The sequence below is a fragment of the Eriocheir sinensis genome, chromosome 1 (assembly GCF_024679095.1).
Source record: "Eriocheir sinensis breed Jianghai 21 chromosome 1, ASM2467909v1, whole genome shotgun sequence".
Taxonomy (NCBI): Eukaryota; Metazoa; Arthropoda; class Malacostraca; order Decapoda; family Varunidae; genus Eriocheir; species Eriocheir sinensis.
The window spans coordinates 2,939,071-2,951,234 of record NC_066509.1 but is presented as its reverse complement, the minus strand read 5'-3'; positions in this window follow the sequence as shown (position 1 = coordinate 2,951,234).

The window sequence follows — 12,164 nt, the reverse complement described above, 5'->3', positions numbered from 1 at the left end:
CTTCAGACCTCTCCTCTCTGCATCCCTGCCTTCTTCTTTTTCCTCTTCTTTTTCTTCTTTCCACCATCGTTTTCTTTTCTCTATTATTATTTTCATCATCACTCTGTCCTTCATCTTCCTTCGTCACTGCAATTTTCTTCCTCCTCCTCCTCCTCCTCCTCCTCCTCCTCGTTCCGTTAGTTCAAATCTTCTTCCTTTAATCTTCTTTCTTTCATCTTCTTGTTTATTCATTTCGCGTAATTCCTTTCTTTATGATTATCCTTATTAAGTAGAGAAAGAAGAAGGGAAGAGAGGAGGAGGAGGAGGAGGAGGAGGATAAGAAGAATAATAATAATAATAATAATAATAATAATAATAATAATAATAATAATAATAATAATAATAATAATAAGAAGAAGAAGAAGAGAAAGAAGGATAAAAAACGAAGCAAGGAAGAAAAAGAGAAAGAGAAACGACAGAATAAAATCATCTCTCTCTCTCTCTCTCTCTCTCTCTCTCTCTCTCTCTCTCTCTCTCTCTCTCAGTATATGGGCCGTCTCCTCTACAGGGCTTATCTCTCTTCTGCATCATGGCCCACGCCCCCCCCCCCCACCCCCCTCCCCCCCTACCCCCCTGCTGCCGATGGGGTCAAGGGGAAGAAGGAGCCCATCATCGTACTGTGAAAGATGAACATGTTTTTTTTTTTTTATATATATTTTTCTTATTTCATTTTATTTTGTCTGTTATTTATTTGTTTACTGATTGATTGATTTTGTTTTCTTACTTTTTTTTTTACCTGTTTCTTTCTTTATCTGTTTTATTTATTATTATTTCATTTTCTTATTTCATTTTATCGTTGTTTTGTTTGTTTTGTTTTCAGGACTTTTTAATATTTATTTATACTAATTCTTTTAGTTTTCATTTAACTTATAGATTTCCAAATGATAACAAAACTCTCCCTCCCTTTTTCCTTCCCCCTCTTCCCTAATCTCCTTCCATGCTTACACACACACACACACACACACACACACACACACACACACACACACACACATACATATTTCAACACACATCAACACAAACACAAATACAAAGTCACGACCACAAACACACACACAAAAAAAACACATCACCACCACCAACTCAACCCTTTCACCCCAAAAAGCACACCCACACCTTATTCCCTCCCTCTCTCCCCACCCCCACCAATACCAAAAGAAAAAAAAATTAATTCCCACGCACGCACGCACGCACGCACGCACACACGCACACACTTTCCCCGCATCCTCCTCCTCACCCCAACCCAAAACCCAAACCCCAAAAATCAATCTCACACTCCCACACCCACGCACACAGTTTCTCCCCCTCCCTCACCCCAACCCTCCACCCCCCCCCACCCCCCGCCGCACGCACCCCATAGCTCACCGTGCGCCTCCTATCAGGGCCAAAACAAACGCGAGAAAATAATTAACCCGCTGAAAGGCTCGCCCATTCCCCGCCATCTCAGCGCAAAATTAATTCTCATGCAAATGCTGCGCGTCTTTATATCACAAACAAGAGCCCCATTACCGTGAAGAACGAGCGGGCATTAGCGGGTTTTGTGCGCGGTAACGAGGGAGGGGGAGGGGGTGATGGTGGGGGTGGATGGGAAGGGTGGGGCGGAGGAAGGAAAGGGAGGGGAGGGAGGTAGAGAGGGATGGTTAGGCAGGTAAGGAGGTTGGGGTAGGTATAGAGAAAGCGGGGTGAGGGGTGGAATGAAGGAGAGTGAGGGAAGGAATGGTTGAGCAAGGAATGGGAAGGGAGGGATGGGATGGAAAGAGAAGGAATAGGATGGGAAGGGAAGGAAGGGAAGGGAGGAAGAGAAGGAGGGAGAAAGGGAGGTGCAGAGAAAGGGGAAGGAAAGGAAAGGAAGGGAAGAGAAGGGAATGGGAAGGAAGAGAAGGAGGGAGAGAGGAAGGTGCAGAGAAAGGGATAGGACAGGAAAGGAAGGGAAGGGAAGGGAATGGGAAGGAAGGGAAGAAGGGAGAGAGGGAGGTGTAGAGAAAGGTAAAGGAAAGGAAAGGAAAGGAAAGGAAGGGAATGGGAAGAAAGGAAAGGAAGAGAAGGAAGGAGAAAGGGGAAGGGTTGAAAAAGAAAGGGTGAATGACTGAAGAAACGGGTGGGGAGGAAAAGGAAAGGGAAGAAGATGGGGAGGCAGGGAAATAGATAGGGAGAGAAAGGGAAGGTTTCATTTCATTCCCTTTTCCTCCCTTTTCACTAATACTCACCCTTCCTATGAGAGAAGAAAGGGTGGGGAGAGGAAACGAAAAGGAAGGTGGGGGGAAGGGAGGGTAAGAGGGAGGAGAAAGAAGAAAAGAGGGAGGAAAGAGTTGAAGGAAGGAAGGAAAAGAAAGGGGAAAGAGAGATCAATTCCCTTCCTCTTCCTCTTCATTCTCCTTCCATCTCAACACTTTCCATCACCATCACCATCAAGAAAAGTAGAAGGGAGAAAAGGAAGGGGAGAGAGAGAGGGGGAGAAGGGGAAAAAGGGGGAATGAAGGGGAAACTACAGTAGGATAATTTGTCCCATCAATCGCCTCATTCTAAAAAGTCATCCACACCATTTGTTCCCATCACATACCCCATCCCAGTCCCCCCCATCACTTAACCCCCCTTTCTGTCCCTCTCCCTCTCTCTCTCTCTCTCTCTCTCTCTCTCTCTCTCTCTCTCTCTCTCTCTCTCTCTTATCAGCTGTTCCCATAAATTGCCTCCGTCAGGTGATTGGTGGACTGGCGCTCACCTGTGGGATATGAACCATTAATGAAGGAATGAGGCAGGTAAGGAGGAGGAGGAGGAGGAGGAGGAGGAGGTAGATGCATTATTGAAAAGGAAAAGGGAATATGAGAAGGAGGAAATAAACGAGGAAAGGAAGATAAAGAGAGAAGGAAGGAAGGATGGAAGGAAGAGAGGAAGGAAGATGAAGGAATACTGAGGAAGAAAATAGAGGGAAATGAAACAGAAGAAGAGAAAGAAAAAAATAATGAAAGGAAAGACGCTGAAACGAGAATAAAGGAGAGGAAAAAACCGGATTAAGGAGAATGGATGAACAGAGAGAAAAGAAGAGAAGAGAGGAGAGAAAAAAAAGAGAAAAGAAGAGAAAGAGAAGAACACTGAAGAAAGAAAAAAAAGAGATTGAAAGAGAAATGTTAATAGAAAAAAAAGGGAAAATAAAGTAAAAAAGAGAAAAGAAGAAAAGAAGAGAAAAAAGAAGAGAGAAGAGAAGAAGAGGAAGAGGAGGTATTTGTTCCTCCCATCTCTTCCTCCTCCTATGGCTCTTCCCAATTACAGCGACAAGGAGGAGGAAGAGGAGGAGGAGGAGGAGGAGGAGGAGGAGGAGGAGGAGGAGGAGTGGAAAGATGGACGCGTGATCCATTTAAGTGAAGTGGAAGATAAAGACGAAGAGAAAAAGGAGGAGGAAGAGGTGGAGGAGGAGGAGGAGGAGGAGGAGGAGGAGGAGGAGGAGGAAGAGGAAGGAATTGTATTGAAATTAACGCGCAAAAAGCAACAAAAAAGTACTGGAGAGAGAGAGAGAGAGAATAATGCGAGACGGATGATAAGAAACACATTATTACGACTCCCTCCTCCTCCTCCTCTTCCTCCTCCTCCTCCTCCTCTTCCTCCTCCTCCTCCTCCTCCTCCTCCTCCTCCTCTTCTGGCATCACTACCACCATCACAGCTACTACTACCACCCCTGAGAGAGAGAGAGAGAGAGAGAGAGAGAGAATAAAAGATAAGAAAAAAGTAGAAAAAAACAGGAACGGAGGAAAAAAAGGAAAAAAAAATCAAAGCGAATGGGGAAGAAGGAGAGGAAAGGAGGAGAGGAAGGAAGGAAGGAAGGGGAAGGAGGAGAAGGAGAAGAAGGAAGAGAATGAATGGGAAGGAGAAAAAAGAAAAAGGAAGGAAGAAAGGAAGGGACTGCAAAGGTGGATGAGGGTGGATGAGTATGGATGAGTATGTGGGTGTGTGAGTGTGGGTGTGTGTGTGTGGGTGGGTGTGAAGGGAGTGGATTGATGGGTGAGTGGATGGGTGGGTGGGTGTGAGGGAGTGGATGGGTGAGTGGATAGGTGTGAGGTGGATGAGATATGGGTGTTAATGGATGACAGCCAGCCGCTAAGACATCACTTCATCCATCATAGGTAAGGCAGGGGAGGCTACACCCGTTTTGAACCTCCTCCTCCTCCTCCTCTTCCTCCTCCTCCTCTTTCTCTTCTTCCTCCTTCTAATCTTCCTTCTTCCTCTTCATGGTCAATTTCCCTTCATTATCGTTTTATTCTTTCTCTTTTTTTTAATTTCTTGTAACACTATTCTTCTTTTTTTGTGTCCCATTCTTCCTCTTCCTCCTCCTCCTCCTCTTCCTCTTCTCTTCTTTCTAATCTTCCTTCCTCATTTTCATTTCATTCTATTCTCTTATTTTTCTTCATTTCTTGCAACACTATTTTTCCCTTTGTGCCCTGTTCTCCTCCTCCTCCTCCTCCTCCTCCTCCTCCTCCTCCTCCTCCCGAACGGCCTCCACCTTCCACCGGGGGGTCTCCATAGTTTCCAATCCCTTACCTGCCCCCTCCACCCCTTAATTACCTCCACCTGCTGGGGCCTCAACCCTTCCCTTCAGGCGCCCTCAGCTACACCTGTTGATCTGTATACCTGTGTTACATTGTGTTATGCTAATGCGACGGAGATGCGCACTGAGGCCACGCGTAGCTATAGTGTATGGCTTCAAATTTACTTATATGTGATACTTATATTGTGTTTAAAGTAAGCGGAGTATACTTTCCCTGGTACTTCTTCTTCCTGCCACTAGAGGACTCCACTTGTATTTCATTCTCGCACATAAGTAGACGGTAAAACAATGATCTAATCTATACCTTATAACGCTAAGACCAAATATCTCTCATCATTACCCTCCTAACTCATCCCCATATCATCCATTACCCACTAAAACGAATACAAGGTCAGCTTAGGTCAGGCTTGGGTCAATGTTCTTAAAGTGTATTGATTTGTCTGTCCAAGAGTTAGAAGCCTCGCAAAACTATCACAAACTATCCCAGCATCACAACTATCGCAAAACCATCCCCGGCAACCCAAAACAGTTCACGAAAAACCACAACAATCAATTTCACCGAGAGTCTTTTTAAACAGGGAAAGTACGGCTCCGATAAGATTAGGAATATAGGTTTAAGGTTTTCTCAGGTGATTTATCCGTTCAGAAATCAGAAGCCTCGCAAAACTATCACCAGCAACCCAAAACAGTTCTCGAAACCCCCAGAAATCAACTTCCAAGAGACTTTTCAAACAGGTAAACAAAGAAGTCGAGACGTTAAAGAATGGGGGCGTTAGTTTTTCGCCTTCTGACTATAGGAAAGGCGTGAGACAGGGCAGAGAGAGAGGGAGAGAGGGAGAGGGAAGGGCGGTGTCTGGTAAGGTAAGGTAAGGTAAGGTAAGGGAGGGAGAAAGGGGGGTCTATGGATAACGGATGAGGGGTAGCGAGGAAGGGGCAGCCGTGACCAGATCGTGACGGATGTATGGGTGAATAGGGCGTGAAGGCGCAGAAGGAGGTAAGGGAGGGAGAGGAAGGGAGGAAGGGAGGAAGGGAGGGAGGAAGGAGAATACATGAGTAGGGTGATATATGGGTTAACGAAGAAGGAGGAGGAGGAGGAGAAGAAGGAGGACGAGGAAAAAAGGGATTGGAGAGAAGAGAGATAAAGTTTGAGAGACAGAGAAAAGAGGTAATGGAACGGAGACAGAGGGAAGAGAGATAGAGAGAGAAAGAGAGAGAGAAAGAGAGATAAAATAAGACAGAGAAGAGAGAGAGGAGGAGAAGGAGGAGGAGGAGGAGGAAAGAAAGGATTGGAGAGAAGAGAGATAAGGACAGAGAGACAGAGGAAAGAGGTAGTGGAGAGAAGGAGACAGAGGGAAGGGAGATAAAGAGAGAAAGAGAGAGAGAGAAAGAGAGAGAGAAAATGAAGGAGAAGAGAGAAACAAAGAAAAACAGTGAGGAAGGGAGGAACGAAAGAAAGGAGAAAAAGAAAATGGAAAAAGAAAGAAAAGGGAGAAGAAGAAGGAACAGAAGAAGGGATGGAGTCTGGTGTTAGGTGTAGAGAGGGAGAAGAGGGAGGAGGAGGAAGAAAGGGAAGAAGAAGAAGAAGAGAAGAGATAGGGAGGGAGAAGAAGAAACAAATAGAAGAGGGGAGAAGGGGGGGAGAGAGGGAGGATAAAACACTAAAAAAAGATCTCTCTCTCTCTCTCCCTTTCTCCTTTTCTCCTCCTCCCTCTCCCTCATCCTCTCTCTCTCTCCCCTTCTCCTTCTCTCCCCACCCCCTCTCTCTCCCCTTCTCTCCCCACCCCAAACCTTTCAAGTCTCTAATACAATCCTCGGTGTGGGACGTAAGCAATCACCCCAGCCTCCCCAGGGGTCCCGTAGCCTCCCCAGCACCCCCGCCACGATATATATAACGCCCCATAACCCGCAATCCCTCCCCGAATTACTCACCCTGGCGCCTCGAACCCTGGGCCAATCATGGGGGGCGTCAGAATCGCGCGCCGGAGACCCACCAACCAAGACCTCCGTAAATTGGGCGTCTGTCATTGTGTCATTTTTCGCCCCGCCGTTGCCCCATCACAGATCAATTACCTGCCCCCCTTGCCCCTTCTCCTGCCCCGCCCCGTCATTGGTATGCTGCGGGGGAGTTGCCGGCAGCGGGGGTCGAACGAGTTACAATTGCCAAGCCACAGGGGAGGGCCGAGGCATTACCCGGCCCCCTGCGTTGTTCTCTCCTACGCCGAGGCCATCAACGGGGATTACCTGGACTAACTTTCCCGCTTTGGTTTGCCTGCTGCACGGGAGACTGAGGAGAGGAGAAGGAAGGGAGAGGAAGGAATGGGAATGAGGAAGGAGCTGGAGGAGGGAGGGAGGAAGAGATGGGAAGGAGAAGAAAGAGGGAGAGAAGGAATGAAAGGATGCATGGGAACAAGAGAGGAGAGAAAGGGAAGGAAAAAGGAAAGGAAGAGAAAGAAAGGATGGGAAAGAGGAAAGTAAGAGGATGGGAAGGAAATGGGATGATGAGGATAGGAAGGAGGAGAGAATGGGAAGGGAGGGAAAAAAGAGAAGAAAAAAAGAAAAGAAGGAAAGGAACCATAAGAAAGGAAAATAAGGGAGAAAAATGAGAGAGAGAGAGAGAGAGAGAGAGATGGCCCCTTATCGCAGTGGTTGGCAGTGGCACCCTCGGCGTCAAGCCTGGCACCCCGCTAGAGGGCCTTGACGGGGTGAGTGAAGATACGCGCCCTCTTGAGACGAATACTTCCCAATCAACAGACCTTTCCTCCTCCTCCTCCTCCTTCTCCTCCTCCTTCTTCTGGTCTTCCTCTTCCTCTTCTTTTTGTTCTTGTTCGTGTTTGTCTTGTCCTTGTTTTTTTCTTGTTTTCTTTTCTTCCTCTTCTTCTTCTTCTTCTTAATCCTCCTCCTCCTCCTCCTCCTCCTCCTCTTTCTCTTCCTCTTCTAGTTCTTGTTTTTGTTATTGTTGTTCTTCTTGTTCCAGTTTTCCTTCCTCTTCATTTTCTTCGTCTTCCTCTTTTTCTTCCTCCTCCTCCTCCTCCTCCTCCTCCTCCTCCTCCTCCTCCTCCTTTTTCACCTCCAGCGGATCAGAAACAACAAAAATTAACGATGACAGGAAAAGTCACACACACACACACACACACACACACACACACACACACACACACACACACACACACACACACACACACACCGCCAAAGCTGCTCAGAATCCCGTGAGGTGGAAAAAAGGGTTATAGAGGAGGAGGAGGAAGAGGAGGAGGAGGAGGAGGAGGAGGAGGAGGGCCACACGACGCGTTAAATAAACATTGACAGCGGTTGGTGTTCTCTCTCTCTCTCTCTCTCTCTCTCTCTCTCTCTCTCTCTCTCTCTCTCTCTCTCTCTCTCTCTCTCTCTCTCTCTCTCTCTCTCTCTCTCTCATGTCACGCCCTCTGGCTTCCTCTTATTCCTCCTCCTCCTCCTCCTCCTCCTCTTCCTCCTCCTCTTCCTCCTCCTTTTAAATCTTCTGTAACATTCTCCTTTTTTTTTTTTTTTGCTACTATTCCTTACTTGTGGAGGAGGAGGGGAGGAGGAGGAGGAGGAAGAGGAGGAGGAGGAGGAGGAGGACAGGTGTTTAGTTTCTTCTTCTTGTTGTTGATGAAAATATTTTGCTGGAGAATGTTTTTTTTCTTTTTCCGAAGGTTTTCACAAATGAGTTAACGTTTCTCTCTCTCTCTCTCTCTCTCTCTCTCTCTCTCTCTCTCTCTCTCTCTCTCTCTCTCTCTCTCTCTCTCTCTCTCTCTCTCTCTCTCTCTCTCTCTCTCTCTCTCTCTCTCTCTTTTTTCTCCATGTTTTCTCTCCTTTTGACCTCCTTTTCTTTGTGCTTCCTCCCTGTTTTCTTTTTTTTCTCTCTCCAAATTTTCCTCCCTTTCTCCTCTTTCCCGTCACCGCCCACACCCTCAACCTCCTCCTCCTCCTCCTCCTCCTCCTCCTCCTCTTCTTCTTCTTCCTCCTTCACCTCCTCCTCCTCGTTCTCCTCCTGACCTTTATTCCCTGTCTTCTCTTTTCTTTTTCTTCTTTTTCTTCCTCCTTCTGTTTCTCTTCTTTTTATTTCTTTTCTTCTTTCTCTCTTTTTCTTTTTCCTTCTGTTCGTTCTAGTTCCTCTTTTTGTTCTTCATAGTGTTCTTTTCCTTCTTCTCTTATCTCGTTTTCTTCCTCCTCCTCTTCCTCCTCCTTCTCTTCTTCCTGTTCTTCCTCTTCCTTCTCCTTTCTCCTCCTTATTCTCTTTCTCTTCTTTTCTCTTCTGCTGGTTCTTGTTCCTCTTTCTGCTCTTCTTATTTTCCTTCTTCTCCTCCTCAAATTCATCTCCTCCTCCTCCTCTTCTTCCTCTTCTTTATTCACAAGTACCATCACTACCACTACTACAACCACAATCTCTACCAACACACTACCACACACACACACACACACACACACACACACACACACATTTGTTGCCTATACGAGAGGAAGCCACACTTAATCTTCTGCCACACTTCCGTTTATCAGCCGTTAGAAGCAATTAGCACAGTAGCCCGCGCCCCATTACCTGTCATTACCGCCGCTGCCTCGCGAATTAGCGGCGCGGCGTGCATATTTAAGGCCCAGGTGAGGCGGGTGCAGGTTAGGTAAGGTAAGGTAAGGTAAGGTAAGGTAAGGTAAGGTTAGGTAAGGTAAGGTAAGGTTAGGTTAGGTAAGGTAAGGTAAGGTAAGGTAAGGTAAGGTAAGGTAAGGTAAGCCAGGTGAGTTCGGGGGGGCGGTAAGAAGGGAGGAAGGGAATGAGGGAGTAAGGGAGGGAGAAGGAGGCAGGTGAATTAAGGTAAGGTAAGGTAAGGTAAGGTAAGGTAAGGTAAGTGAGATTGGGAGGAAAGAAGGAAGTGTGGAAGGGAGGGAATGGGTAAGAGAGAGAAGGGAGAAAAGGAAAGAGATAGAGAGATAGACAGATAGAGATGGATGGATAGATAGATAGACAGACCCCTTGCTCCCCCTCCCCCCCCTCACCTACCTTAATCTGCCCCCCTCACCTGTTCCCCTCATCACCCCCTTCAACTTCCCCTCTCACCCTCTCTAACCCCCCTTCACCTGCCCCCCTCTCGCCCCCTCACTCCCCTCTCCTACCTTAATCTGCACCCCTTCACCTGTTCCCCTCATCACCCCCTTCAACTGCCCCTCTCACCATCTCTCACCCCCCCCCCTCTCTCACCCCTCCCTTACCTGCCTTCCTCTCGCCCCCCATCTCACCTGTTCCCCTCATCACCCCTTTCAACTACCCCTCTCACCCTCTCTCACCCCTCCCTTACCTGCCTTCCTCTCGCCCCCCTCTCACCTGTAAACCCCAACTCATTAAACCCACGCCCATAACCACCACGATCATACCCTGCACAGCTTCCTCACCCCCCCCCATTTGCGTTATTAGGGTGAGTCTTATACAGCCTCTCACCCTCCTGGAGTCTCCTCATCTCTCTTCTCTGTTTTTCTGTTCTTTTCTCTTCTCTTCTTGTTCTCTCTTTTTTTTCCGAATTTTTTTTCACTTAATATTTTTTTCTTTTATTTTCTCTCTGTTTATTTTCTGTACTTTCTTCTGTTCTGTTGTTTTCTTTTTTGTTTTCTATTCGTATTTTCTTTTGTTTTTTTTCTCGTTTTTCATCTTTTTAAGCTTTTCTTCTTCGGTGTCTTTTTTTTTTCCTCTTCCTCCTCCTCCTCCTCCTTCTTCTTCTCCTTTTCTTCCTCTTCCTAATCCTCTTCTTTCCTCTTGTTTCTCCTTTCCCTTCCCTCTTCCTCTATCTTAACTGGCTCGTCTTCATCTGCCTCCTCCTCCTCCTCCTCCTCCTCCTCCTCCTCCTTCTCCTCCTCCTCCTCTTCCTCTTCCTCCTCTTCTTTCTTCTTGTTTCTCTTTTCCTTTCCCCTCTTTCTCTACCTTAACTGGCTCTTCTTCGTCCTCCTCCTCCACCTCCTTCTCCTCCCCCTCCTCCTCCTCCTCTTCCTCCTCCTCCTACCTGGTATTCAATCTCTTTCTCTCCCTTTTCTCCCTCTCCACCCTTTTTTTTTTACCTACTTTCAATCCTCCCTACCTGTCCTCCTCCCTCACTTTCCGCTCTCCTCCCTTACCTCCCTTCCTTCTCACTGCTCCCTACCTAACCTATCTCCATCTCCCTTCCCCTGTAACCCTCCCTTCCTGGTCCCCTTGTAACCCTACCTGACTTCCCTGCTTGGCCCCCTTTCCTCCCTTCCTGTTACCCTCCCTGCTTGTCTCCTTTCCTCCCTTCCTCCTGTCACACACCCTGCTTGTTCTCCCTTTCCTCCCTGTTACCTACCCTCTCTATCTCCCTTCCCCTGCTTCCTTCCCGTCATCTCCCCTGCTTGTCCGGCGTTCCTCCCTCTTCTCCCTACCCTCCCTTTCTTTCTCTCCCTTCTACACTGCTTTCCCGAACTTCCTCCCTTCCCCGCGTCCCTCCGATAGCCATCACGGGCGGAGGGGCGTAAGAGGGCGCTGCCGGGCGAGGCGTGGGGCGTTATCTGGTCGGGCGGGTAATCTAATTATGGTGGCGGTGGTGGTGGTGGTGGTGGTGGCGGTGGTGGTGGTGGTGGTGGGGATGCTGCCACAACCACAACCACCACCACCGCCGCCGCCACACCCATGTTTAAGGGATGTGGATGGGGATAAGGGGATAAGGGATGCTGTATATGGAATGTGGATGAGTTTATGTGGACGATGATTGGTATGGATGGGTATAAGTGGATCGGGAATGAGATGGGTGGGGTGTGAATGGGTTTGAGGTAATGAAGGATGATGTGGATGGGTCTAAGTGGATGAGAAATTGAGTGGATGAGATAAGGGGAGGGAGGGAAGGGATTGGGGAGGGAGGGATGGGAAGGGGATTGAGGAGTTGGGGAAGGGAGTTGAAGGGGTTGGGAAGGGGAAGTAATGTTTGAGAAGGAATTAGAAAAGAGGGGAGTTGAAGGGCTGGGGAGGGGAACAAGGTGAGGAAGGGGCTTGGGGAGGGAGAGGAGGGTGAGAAAGGGAATTGGGGAGGGGGAGGGGAGTTGGGAAGAGGAATTGAAGGGTTGGGGACAGGGGTTAAGAGGTTGGAGAAAGGGTTTAAAAGATTGGGGAAGGGTAGGAATCGTATGGAAGGGAAGAATGGGAAGAATGGAAGGAAAGGAAAGGGAGTAAGAGGATGGAAAGGAAAGGAAAGGAGAGGGAGAGACGGAAAGAATGGGAAAGAAGTAATAGATGGGAAGGAAAGAGAAGGAATAAGAGGAAGGAGAGGAAGGGAAGGAAAGGTATGAGAAAGGAAGGAAGGGAAGTAAAGAAAAGAAGGAAAGATAAGGAAGGGAAGGGAAGGGAAACTGTGGAGATGATAATGGGGGGAAGGGGGGGGATGGGAAACACACACACACACACACACACACACACACACACACACACACACACACACACACACAGGAGAGGATTTAAAGAGTTGGAGACATGGGTTGTAGTGTTTTTTTTGGGGGGGAATAAGCTGGGGAGGGATTGGAGACGGGGGTTTGAGTGTTGGAGACAGGGTTTAAAAGATTCAGAAGGGGAGTTAGAGAG